Source organism: Tursiops truncatus, chromosome 12, assembly GCF_011762595.2.
Source record: "Tursiops truncatus isolate mTurTru1 chromosome 12, mTurTru1.mat.Y, whole genome shotgun sequence".
Classification (NCBI taxonomy): Eukaryota; Metazoa; Chordata; class Mammalia; order Artiodactyla; family Delphinidae; genus Tursiops; species Tursiops truncatus.
This window is the reverse complement of record NC_047045.1, coordinates 65,098,579-65,112,154: the sequence shown is the minus strand read 5'-3', so window position 1 is coordinate 65,112,154 and position 13,576 is coordinate 65,098,579. Positions and strand designations below refer to the sequence as shown.

The following is a 13,576-nucleotide window of genomic DNA, read 5'->3' as shown; positions in this document are numbered from 1 at the left end:
ACCAATTAGAAAATATAACGATTTGCAAGAGTCACCAAAAAAAGATAAAGTAATTAGGAGTAAATTTAACAAGTAATATGTGAACCTTACATGAGAAAAATTTTATAGCTTTAAATTACTCCTGAAAGGCATGAAAATAGACTTCAAAAAATGGAAAGATTTCCCTTTCTCTTGGATAGGACGGCTCAATATTACAAAGGTATCGATCAGTTCTCCTTAACTTAATATATATAAATTTAATGCAATCTCAATAAAAATACCAATAAACTTTTGCTGGAGTTAGTCAAGTTGGTTCTAAAATTTGTATTTAAAAAAAAAAAAAGACAATCAACTTTCAAGAATAGCTAGGAAAACCCTGGAAAAAATGAGCAATGTAGAGACAGAGGACTAGCCATAGCAGATTTAAAGCCTACTATAAGGCCTCTATAATTAAGAAAGTGTTATACTCTAATATGAATAGAGACAGACCATGAAATAGAACCATGAAATAGATGATAAACGTGATGTCACAAATCAGTGGGGAAAAATAAAAACTTCCTATTAAACGGTGTTGAAGAAATTGTGACGCTATTTAGAAAAAGATAAAGCTAGATCCACACACCAGAATAAATTTCAAATATATTAAAGATGTAAATGTAAAACATTTAAATAATTCAAGTAGTAGAAGAAAACATGGGTGACTATCTTTATAATCTGGTACGGGAAAAACCTTCTAATTATGATTCAAATCCAGACATGAAAAAATGCCTTGATAAGCTTATCTAAATTAATTTTTCAAAAAATAACTTGGCCAAAAAAATCTATAAGTGAAATTAAAAGACTAATGACAAATAAGGAGAAAATATTTTAAGCCTATATCACAAATAAAGACCTAATCTACCTAATATATTAATATCTGTAAAAATGAAAATGCCAGGAAAGAAAGAAACAAAAGCTTAAGGTGAAATGAGCAAAAAGATAAATAGTTCACACACACAAAGTAGAAAGGGTCACAGATAAACATACGCAAAGATGTTCAACTTTCCTCAAAATAAAAAAATACGAGTCAACACTACAGTAATTCTGTACTGATGTTCTCTCTCACCTATCAGATTAGCACAAATTCAAAGGCTGACCACACATTCTCTCACATCTTGCTGGTGGGAATGGAAAATAGGACAAACCCCAAGAAGGAGAATTAGCAATCCTTAACAAAACTACATATGCATCTACCCTTTGATCCAACAATTCCATTTCTAGGAATTTATCTCAGAGACACGTCTTCAGAAATCCAAAACATGTGCACAAGCTTATTAACTGTGAAATTATTTGTATTATCAAAATACTGGAAACAACCTAAATGCTCATCCCTAAGAGATAGGGGAACAAACTGTGGAACAGGCACCAACAGAGTAGTAAGCAGCTATAAAAAGTGAAGAAGATCTTTATGAATTGCTCTGAAGTGATATCCAGGATATATTTTGTAATGGTGAAATCAAGTTACAACGAGAGTATGTAATATACTATAGTTTGTGTCAGAAAGATAAACCAGAAATTAACCTGTAGATGGTGAGCAGGAACAGAGTGGCAGGGATAAGGATGGGAATGAGACTTTACTGCATTTATCTTTTTTTATGTTGTCTTTACTTTTGAATCATGTAGATGTTTTATTTATTCACAAGATTAATTTTAAAATGATAAAAGAAAAGCAAAATGCTAAGGTTGAACACAAACAGAAATCAATCAGTATCAAATTGATCATATAACCGTATATCAAATTGATAATACAACAGCATAATAAACTTAATTTAAATAGCTTTTGAAAACAGAACTCAGGCTGCATGTACCCTCTTTGTGAAGTGGTTCTCAGCTGAGGGTGATTTTGCCACTACCCAGCCGCCAGGGACCTTTGTTGATGTTTACATTCATCTTTGATGGCCACCACTGGGGGTTGGGGAGGGAGTATTGGTTTCCAACATCTAGGAAGCCCAGGGATGGCACTAAACATCCCTACAACAAAGGACTATCCAGCCCCAAACACAGAGGGTGTTCAGGCTGAGAAATCCTATTTTAGTGGGAAACAGTCTGAGGACCAAACACCAAAAAATTATGAAGAAATTTTGAGCTTTACTGTAGATCTGTTGTTGGGAGAGGAAGTGATACAATAATTCTTTAAAAACATTTGTAAATATTATGGGATAGAGAGAATGAACAAATTTATTCATAGCGTTCAGAACTGAGCTTCTCACTGTGGTAGAAGGAAGATACAAACGTGGAGCAGGGAAAGGTAAGGGACCCTGGAATTGCTTAGTATGATCTCCTGGTTTAACAAAAAGGGAAAAAACGTATCTCCCAGCTTTTCCTACTGAAAGGGCCTGAAGTAACAACACTTCAATAGCAATAAGCAGGCTTGGCACCCAGATCAGAGTTTCTAAAGACCACTATTCACAGAAGAGAACTAGGGCCCCTTGGAGAAGCTGCTGACTCAAGCACTGGGGCACAAGGTGAGCCAGAATATCTAGCTGTGCCAGGAAGCAAGGAAGGGCTCGAAGACCAATGGGGATATATTTCAAAGAACACAGGAGCCATCTTGAAGGAGCTCACGTAGGCCCAATTTGGAACAATTTAAACATGAAAAAGAATAACAATGTTAATGGTTTACAATGCATTGAATCAAAAAAGAATCTGTGAGCCAATAGTGTTACTCCAAAAAATGGGGGAGTAGAGAGAGCTCTTTTTCACAGAAGAATATCAGCTACAGGAGACATACCAACATTAGAAAATCACCATTTTGCAACCACCAATGTAATAACTGATTCAGCCAAGATCAGAAGTGGATGCTAACACCTTTGGGGAAGGCAGAAGGCCCAAAAATCTAAAAATGCTATCCCATATATTACTTATTAGTTACAAAGAAGAAATTCCCTTTGCTATTGCGCTATTCAAATTCACTTTGAAGTGTCTTTTCCTATTGGGCTATTCAAATTTCACTTTGAAGTATGTCATTAAGCACACTTCAACTTAACCAAAGAATCAAGTTTTACATCACCAGTGTTGGGACAAACTGACGTTATAGGACTCCTGATAGGATGCAATGAGAAGTATACAGCATCAACTATGTAATAGACATGCATGACGCCCCCAGGCAGCATAATGCAGGATTACCGGCTCTGGGTCAGGCCCACTGTGGTTACTATCTCCCCAAGAGGAAATACCTAAGGGGATAAAAAAGACTAAAGGGACATGATGGAATATTATGCATGATCTTTCATTGGTTCTTGGATTTCTGAAAGAGAGTTTTAAAGGACATTATTGGGACAACAGGATATGGATTGTTACATAGTATATTTATGTTAAATTTCTTTCTTATAAAAATAGTATTGTGGTTATGTAAAAAGTGTTCTTATTTCTAGGAAATACATGTTGAAGAATTATTTAAGGCTGAGCTGTCACGATGTCTACAACCTACTTTCAGGAGGTTCTACATGTATAGAGGGATAGATGAAATAGATGTGGCAAAATTTTAACAACTAGTACATCTAGGTAAGGGGCATACTACGTCAACTTTTCTACAAATTTGAAGTGTTTTATCTTTTTTTTAAAAGTGTTGAAAATGGACTTATTTGAATCTATAATCAAGAAACAATACATTATTTGAAAACTAGTAAAGGGGAGAAATCAAGCATTTATTCTGTCTTCCCTAAAAGAACTGTAAATCGTAGTAAACAAAGAGTTAATTAGGGAAGTTTCCCTACATAGAAGTCTTCTGTGTAATAAAGGGAGTGGAGTCACACCATTTATAATCCCTAATGAATGAATCGGTCTAGGCATAATTATCAATGACAACCAACACGCTAAAAAAAGAAACATCAGAAAGCTTGTACCTCCTGCAGGAAGTAAACATCACCATCTATGAAGTAGTCTTGCCAAAACAAAGAAACAAAAACTTGAATCTGACCAAGCTTCTAGATCTATCAAAGTATAAGAAAAACAGGAAACAGAGGAACAAGGTAAACATCATCGTGAAGATGCAGTCATCCACACAAGGGAAGAGTTTCCTGGGAAACCCACAGGACAAACAATCCAGTTCTTTCCCAATCAAATTACTAGAGGGAAAATCGTGGAGGAGAGCTATAAATTAAAAGAAACTTAACAGACCTAGCAACCTACTGCAATTTATGGACCTTATTTGTAATCCTACTTCATACAAACGAACTCGTGAGGAAAAAGAAGTGTATGAGCAACGACTGGGAAATGTAAACATGGCTGGGATGATCAGTAATGTTGAGGAATTATTTTTCATTGTTTTTAGATATAATGGTATTTTGATTATGTGTTTTTAAAGAGTTCTTATCTTTTAGAAATGTACACTGAAATATTTATGGATGAAATAATATGATGAGGGGGATTTACTCCAAAATAATGTTAAAGGAGGTACAGATGGAACGAGTGTCTATGAACTCATATTTATTGAAGTTATATGAAGCTACATTATACTAAGCTCTTTACTATTGAAAACAATTAGATATTTGACTTTTTCCAAAATAAAAGATTAATTGAAAAACTTTTTAAAAGACGGTCTGGGAGGAAAAAAAAGTAGAAGGAGGCAGATGCCCTGCCTTTCTCCCCAGCATTAATTGAATTCCTACCATGAACCACTTTCTGCTAAAACCTTTACCTGTATTACCCCAGGCAGTCCTCAGAAGTCACATCATTTTGCAGTGGGTATTACAGAGATTGAGAGCATATCCCCTGGTGTCAGACCTCCCAGGTTCAAATCTCCTTTCTGCCATCACCTGTTGAGCCTATTAGCCTTAATTTCCTTATCTCTAAAATGGGAATGACAATAATATTATCTACCTCATAGGGTTGTAGTGAGGGTTAAACAATGAATTATTTTAAGTAAAGTGCTTAGGACACTCCCCGGCACATAGTGACACAGTGTAAATATTAGTGCTTATTATTAAAGACAGATAGAACTGCCATAGAGTCTAAGGTTTGGCTGACCCAGAGCCCATCATCCCACGCGACGCTGCCTTGAGGACGGCACTTGCGTATGTATATGTGCATCATTTTTGAGTACTCTCTGCCAAAGCTACTTTGTCCACCCTATTGGGAACATCCTAAATTATATTAAAGTATCAGCAGCAGAGTTTCAGACATGCCAAGAAAGAAATGTGGGAGTTAATAGAATCTTATACAGTAACTTAGGTGAACATTCATGTATTCATTCATGCAATACTTATTTACTAATTTGGATCTGCAATAAATACTAGGGATTTATGGTTAAAATAGATAATAGATACAGCTGCTGTCCTCACAAGTTTACTAACCAAGGGCCATGCACAGAAGTCTACCACACAGCTGGCTGGGAGGCAGAAGATGCCAAGCGGGGCAGGATGGGGGCCAAGCAGATAGATCTGTCCTCTGAGGCCAGTTCAGCAATGGCCACGATGGAGTATGTCACCAACTCAAGCATGATTCTAGAAATCATCAGCATTAGAACGTCCAAATCAAGAAGCAAGTCTCAGCTGTGGTGACTCTGGGTGATGGTCAAATATGTGGGAACCAGCTGGGAGCAAAAGGGTTTCCCTGAACTCTGTCCATCCATGGAAGAATTTTCCTAAGCAGTTGAGGAATAGAGGGAAAAAAATTCTAATCCTAGGAAGGGAAACTGGCAAGAATTAGAAAGGATATTGGGTTTCAGTCATATGAGCAGGGTCCTAGACCTGAAGGGTCTGTGGCCCCAACCAGGAGAAGTAAGGAGACCATGGCATTATTAAAGTCAGAGCCCAGTCCTGCGGCCTAAGTCATGAAGGATGGAGACAGGGGGTCCTGCACCATAGCAGCTGTTTGAGGGCTGAGTATGGCCCTTTATCTTACACTGTTTCCCCAGAACCACACCCTGACACAAGAATTCCTGTATGGGTGACTTATTAAAAAATTCTCCCAGGACAAACCAAGAAGAGAATGAAGGAAAAGGGAACAGGGAAGAAAAAGAAGTAGTAGCAGCCGAACAAGGGTGCCACTGCAGGCAAAGTCCCAGAAGGTAGCTTCAGCTGGATCCTACACAACCCCTGGAGACTGTATTTTGCCCCAGAGTTTGTCCCAACTAAAGGCAAGAAAGCTGGGCTTTTCTGCGCCTACAGCAGACTCTCCCTAGCTTCCCTAGCTTCGGGCTTCCCCCGAGGAACCTAAGCTCCCAGACACTTGCAGCTTTTTGTACTTGTGGCCAAAATGGCTCTGGTGGCCCAAGAGCTGGCCTCGGAAGACAGTCTCAAGTGCGGGCCTGTTAAAGCAAAATAACACAGAACTCAGGAGAGGAACATGTTGACCGTTAAAAGTGTCCTGAAGAGCTCTGGGCAGAGTACCAGTAACGTCCACTTCACACATATACTCCAGATTCTGGGTTTAATTATCAGTAAGGAATAATTTGGGAGGGTGTCCATGGGCCTAGCCCTTGTGAGCATGCTACAGATCGTTAGTGTGCACCTTGCAAATTACTTTCAACTTCAAAATGTAGTAGAGCTAAGCCACCGGCAGACAGGGCTTCTGAGAGTTGACTCAGACATGGACAGCACTGGGCCAAAAGGTGCCTGGTACCAGTTCTCACCTATGCCTGTGGCCCGTAGTGTTCGTGCAGAGTGCACTGCTAGCATCAGAGCCACTGAGAGCCCAGGTTGACAGACTCTGCATCACTACTCTCTCTGCCTCTGTCCAACATTCCCAACCAGCAAGGGAGATGTGTCATCATGTCCTATGGGTAAAATGCCAGGAAGTTTACAGAACCCTAAACATTTTCATTAAATTGGCGTAAAGTTTCCCTAAACTTGACCTCAAAGTCAGTAAGGGAAAAGGCACTTGGCTTACTCGGTCATTCTTCTTTCTGTGTCTCCTGGATGTCTACTCTCTATCTGGGGCCCAGTCATGGGTGCCGGATGATCCCAGACCTGTTCCCCAGACACTCAGATTTCTTCATTCCTTCCATACCCATCCCTTGAAGCTGGATGCTGTTCCTGACCTTCACTGCCTCCTATTATATCAGCAGTGCCTCACTGCAGACCCATGGAACTTTTCTATTAGAAGTTAGGGAAATCCATGATTACAGCAGAAGAATGAGAATATGCTGGTTTGTGTGTATTCGCTGAGGGATAGGGAAAGGGTGGTGGTGTCAATACCGGAAGGCAAAGGAGAAAAGACTGTCAAATTGCTACCAACCAGAGCAGAGCCATAGATGGACTGGGCAGTAACACTTCAGGAGCGCAAGGCAGGAAGGGAGACGGAGACTCCCAGAACAGAAGGGGCTGAGCCAAAAATTATAGTCATGAAGACACCAAGGCCGAGCCATAGAGGAGATCCCACAGGCACCCAAAAAGGTGGAAACACTGTTCAAAAAGCATCCCTCATAGCCTTATCAGTTTTTCCTGCTGTATAGCAACAAGGAAATGTGGTACTATTTCCTTTACCTTAAAAATCAAGGTATCTGTAAGAAATAGCTTCAATTCCTTAACCTCAACACTGAGCAACACAAAAGACTTTAGATTGTTCTACTTGTTCACCAGTGACTAGAAATGACATCATCTCCTCTACGTGTATTGCCAAGACTCCAGAATCAGAATCACTTTGGTCAGTCATGCTACTTCTTGAGAAGATTATGGTCATAATATAACATCCCTACAAATGCAAACTAGATTTATCTGTTTTCATAGACTCATTGTTCCAGAAGAATGTTCAATAAATCATTTATAACTGCCCTTTGACTTTAAGGCTGGTAAATATTTAAGGTAAGACTATTATATACTATAGATCTACCGACGGACATGTGTGATAGACTGATACTACCAATGACATAGTCTGGTCCAAAAAAGAGAAAAAAAAATCAAACCTTAATCTGATCAGGTCTCTAGTCTCTAGATCTAACTGCCACTTTACAGAAAACTCAAAGTTCAAAGGAACATGTTAATTTATGTTCCTGAAGTTACATCTATTGTATCTGTATGGTGGAAATACTACATAAAACCACATAATGACATACTACTGGACATCTCTTGCTGAATCTGCTTTCTGTGACCTCACGCTGATAGCTTGAAATTGTCCATGATAGGAGTATCTACACCACAGAAAATGACAAGTGCTACAAACTAGGGCTTTTATTTCCTGAGCATCAGTTGTTAAACATTTACCAGCACACCACTGCCTTAGCCTAGTCCCCAAAATGCTCACAGCCAGCAATACAAGGAGAAAGATGCCAGAGGGGAAGTAGGAGAGGAAGAAGGCAGTGGTCGTAACTGACTGCAGTTAAAATATCTTATTTTGCAATTTTACAAAGACATAAGGCCACCACTAGAACCCTTTCCACGGCTACAGGGTAAGGAGCCCTAAAACAAAATCATTAGTTTCTTGATCTGCTTGGCTCATTCAAATCTTGTTCAAATGTCACCTCATCAGAAAGACCTTCTCTAATCACTCAAGCTAATCACCCTCTTTGTCATTCCCTACCCTTAATATTGTTCTATTTCTCTTCAGAGCACTACCTAGCATTATATTATCTATTCATAATGAATGTAAGCTCTATGAACACAGATTCTGTTCTGTTTTGTTCAGCACAGTACTCCAGCACTAAGCACAGTACCTGGGAGGTGCTCAACAAACATGGGGTGAATGAACTAAACACCATGTGCAATGACATGGAAAGGTGTCCATCAATTATTACAGGGAACGAAAAACACACTGCAGAAAGATACTCAGTCAAGCCTCATTATCCACAGATTCTGTATTTGCAAACTGTCTACTCATTAAAATTTATCTGTAACCCCATCATCAACATTTGCTGCACTTTGACAATCATTCACTGGTATGCACAGAGCAGCCAAAAAATCTGAGTCACCCAGTGTGCATCTTCCCAGCTGAGGCTGAACAAGGTGACTCTCTGCCTTCTTATTTCAGCTCTCATACTATAAACGTGTGTCCTTCTCATGGTCTACTTAGTGCCATGTTTTTTGCATTTGATTTTGCTGTTTAAATGGCCCCCTAACATAGTGTAAAAGTGATGCCTAGTGTTCTTAAGCACAAGAATTCTGTGTTTTACAAAGAAAATACATATGTTAGATGAGCTTCGTTCAGGCATGAGTCACAGTGCTGTTGGCCATGAGTTCAAGGTTAGTGAATTAACAATATATATTGACTAAGGTACCTTTAAATAGAAATACATATAAAACAAGATTATTTATTGATCAGCTAACAAACATGTTGCAACCAGAGACTCATAGGAACCTAACCCTGTATTTTCTCTAGGAGCAGTGGTTCACTAATACAGTATTCACAGCAACTTTATAGAATGCAACTATAATGAGATAGTTACAGATAATGAGAACTGACTGCATATAGTATGTTCCATTTGTATTAAAAAATATATGATAGGTAGATAGAGATAGAGATAAATTTGTTTAGACATAGAAAAATATCTGGAAGTGTACATACCAAACTGTTTACAGTGGTTGCGTCTGGGGAGCAGAATTAAGGGAATATAAAAAAAGTTTCACTCTGTGCCCTTTTTTTCCATCTTTGTATTTTTTCCAACTTTTTTCAGCAGGTAATTACTGTTTTGCTAATTTTTCAAACCAATATTTTTTTAACAATAAATTCTTTTTATAAAACCCTCATAAATCTAAGAACTGGAAAAAAGGTCATACAGTTTGTAATTTGAACACTTTCATTTTAAAAGAAGTGTCAACAAGGGACTTCTTTGGTGGTCCAGTGGGTAGGACTCTGCCCTCCTAATGCAGGGGGCCCAGGTTCAATCCCTGGTCGGGGAACTAGATCCCACATGCATGCCGCAACTAAACATGCCGCAACTAAGACCCAGCGCAGCCAAAATAAAGAAGTAAATAAATATTTTTTAAAAAATAAGTGTCAACGAGAAAGTGCAAGCCTATAAATAAATAAAATTAAAATAGACCAGATAAGTGATAGAAGAGGCAAACCAGCACAAGATCAACATTTCTTAACCAAATCGCTAAATAAGTACATAAATAAATAACAAATATCTGTGAGAATGAGCCCGCGTTTAAGTCAGCAATGATGCAAATGAAAGAGAACATGTAAAAAAGGAGAGTCATCAGGTTTGACATAACTTATGTAATCAAAGAACCAAGTCAGAAAAACAAAATACAAAAGCTTGAAGCAAACAAAGCTATCTAATTCACAATATGGTGAAAATAAATATGCACAGAGCAAAGGAATCTTCTTGGGTTTGACTCTTTTCAGCATCCTACATTTAAGCAGCCAGAATTTTTTTTACAGTAACCTCCTATTCAAGCTTTTCAAAAATATTGGCCCTTTAATAAGAAATATGTTTTTTATTTCCTCCAAAGAAGGAATACAGCATCCATGGTAGCTTAGTAATTCTCTACAAGAGCAGGTTATGTTTTGTACAGTGTTGGGCAAAGAATAAAGACAAGGATTGCTGTTCATTTATTGCAAGAATAAGAGATTCAGGGCATGCACAGGTAGACGGAGAAACAAGAGCTAGCACCCATTCCTAGCATAATGCCTGAGAGGCAAAGGCTGTTCTCTGAGTTGAAATCATTCTTCTTGTTTCATGAACAGAAACTCATGAGGTAAGAAGAACTGGGGTGCTATTTCTCATCTCTTTCTCACAGATGGCAGCAATACAGGACAGCACAGTATTAGAATTGGGTGTTAGAATCAGAAATTGTTTAACACTGTCATTCCCATCTCCTTGCACCTTCATCCCTCCCCAGCACCACCTCCCAGACGCTCCTTTTTCCATGGCGCTCCCTGTAAGATGTTACTTTTAAAAAGAATTCTGTGGATTGAACATTTGGACTGATAGATTCCCAATCAACCCAAGTATAAGAAAATCTAGACAACTGAAAGAGCCGTTTTGGAACCTTTTCCCTGGAAGGAAAAGAAAGTCGAAGGGGTAGATCTCCATGAAAAACCACTGCAGTGTGAGGATGTCACTTGGGAAAACGCCCCTGTAGGATGCTGGATCAAGGGTTTTTACCGCCATAGACGTGACTGACATACTTGGCAATCATCAACCAAAGAAGCCATATAGCTACAATCTGCCCTCTAAAGTCAACATATTACATCACTGTATCATATATCACAGAATAGAAATTAGGAATCTCCAAGGAGAGATTTTTCCCGAAGAGCCACAGGTAGCATGAGTATATGCCTGATCAACGGGTATGAAATTGTACTATATTTCTTTCCCAAGTACATTTGTTTCCTTAAACAGGCAAAATTTCTTTAATTAAAGAAAAAAAAAAGGTTCCAGGGCATTTACTGCTCCTTCACCGTGAACATTTACATTAATGGTTGAGAATAAAATTTGAGCGTTTAAGGAGAGAAAAACATCACTATGCAAACTAATCTTACACCAAGCCTGCAGCCAAGCTACGTGAATTTTAAGTATGGTGGTGACTTCCTGCTCCTTCCCACCTCTGATATATTTCATTGACTGTAGAAATAATTTTTCACTGCATATTTTAAAAACACATAAATAGACAACACTATGGCTCCCAGATGAACTAAAGAAAGGTTTCTCCTGGGGTTTTTGTCCTCCATCTTTCTTTAGAAGTCTGCAAGAAAGGGGAAAACATGGACCTTAATTAGAACCTGGCCTTGACCATTTTTAGGGCAGGTAAATTCTGGAGAAACCTTCTAGAAGCCATCACTAATAGTAAAACAAATACATTTTAAGAGTTCAGGGTTAACTTCAGCTTATGAGCTGATAATAAAAAAATTTTTCTAGGACTGTTTGCCTGAGGGCTTTATGCTTTATTATCGGAAAATAAGAAATTCTAGAGTCTGAGGAAGGTCACGTGGCTCGGCATGGCTGATACTTTCAAACTCCCTGATTCTAGCTCCCTATAGTTTCGCAATTTACAAATTCATCTCTTCCTCTCTTTGAAAAAATAAAATGATGCTTCTAGCTTCTCTGGAGTCTTTTGGCAACTGCTTATTTGTGACATTTGTCTTGCAGGTGACAGCATTTTTGGCAATAGCATCTTTTTTCTCCTACTGTCCTATTTGCATAAGGTCAGATTGGCCTCTAAACTGTGAGCAGGATGGGCTTAATTGGAACAATATTATTATCCTTCACAATTCACAGAAATATATTTGGCCTCTGTGAAGTGTCATTTTCCTCAGAGAGAATAAGTTGCTTCCTTATTAAGCCCTTTGGAAAACCAGAAATAGTTCTCCCGAACCCTTTGGTGTTGGCAAAGGCATTCTATCCTGTTGCTCTTAAAGCAAAAGAACAGAAGAAACACAATGGCCTTAAAATTGTATTCTAAAATAAACCCCAAAAGTGAAAATCTGAAAAATCACTGAGTCAGTCTTAGAATTGGTAGGCTTCAGAGGAAGAATACCATTGAACCCATATAGCAAGGGATTTGGTTTGTAAGCAGACCGGACCTACCCCTATGTGGTCTCCATACGTGAATCTAACATCTTATGGAAAAACCCAAACGAACTTTTTGGCCAACCCAATATCTTCTTTCTTTTCTTTGTAAACCCAATCTTACCCATTCCTATGACTTCAGCTCCTTTTAATACAAAGATGGCACTAGGTCTAGGCAGCCATATTTCTTGGCTCTCTTTCCCTCAAAATCTTAGCAGAAAAGCTACAACCGAAAATCCCATCCTCTCAAGATCAAAATCAATGGAATCATTGGCTTAAAAAATTATTTCAATTCCACTGTTTAAATTCTTCTCAATCTTTTTCACAACTCTTAGTTCTCTTCATTTCAACACAGAATTTGTCACCATGCACCCAAGAACAATGTCTCCCTCAGTTTCCCCAGGTTTTTCCTCAATGGTATTACCTTTATCTTAGCCTTTTGATCTTCAGGACATCTGGCTGTTTTTCACTGCCTCTTCTCTTGGCTTCTATGTACAGTATCTTGTCAATTCCTCCTCCTCAGGTCTACTCCTTCCCGTATGTTTCTACCACCACTGCCCCACTCCAGACACTCTTTATCATATATCTTACATTACTGGAAAATCCTAATTCGTTGTACTCAATTTACCCATATCTAGCCCCTCCACCCCATCCTTTTTAAGTCCATTATACCCCATGCAGCCATCTCTATCTTCCCAAAATTCCATTTTCAGTATTTTGCCCTTTGTTCCTACCTTTTACAGAAGTTTTCACCCACGTTTAATAATCTACACTAAAACCACAGCAACCATCCATTAGCTGAGTACCTGCAACAATCATCCCAAGTGCTATACAAATTGCTTTACATACATTATATATAATCCTCACTAAAATCCTAAAAGTTTTGTTTTTGCTGTTTTTGTTATTTCCATTTTATAATAAGAGAAAACTGAGCCTTAAAATGAAGAAGCAACTCTTCCAGTAAGGACCAGAGCTGAATCAAAAGGCTCATCAGTTTGACTTTCAAGCCCATGCTTTTCCCTGATCATGAAGGTCTCCGATTGCCTAATGGATCTATCTAAACTCCCCCAGCCTGCAATTTTAACAGCCTCATCACCTGGCCCACCTGATCTACTACATCACCACAAACCTTGGGCCCCAAAGGGTGGTGTTAAGGTCATGCAC

The 13,576-nt window shown here is 38.6% G+C and overlaps 1 non-coding gene across 1 annotated transcript; it reads left to right on the top strand.

The window, feature by feature from the left end:
* Positions 1 to 9,721: 9,721 nt before the first annotated feature.
* On the top strand, positions 9,722 to 9,794 carry TRNAR-CCU (transfer RNA arginine (anticodon CCU)). The gene has a single exon. It is a non-coding gene; the product is annotated as a tRNA-Arg (tRNA).
* Positions 9,795 to 13,576: the final 3,782 nt, after the last annotated feature.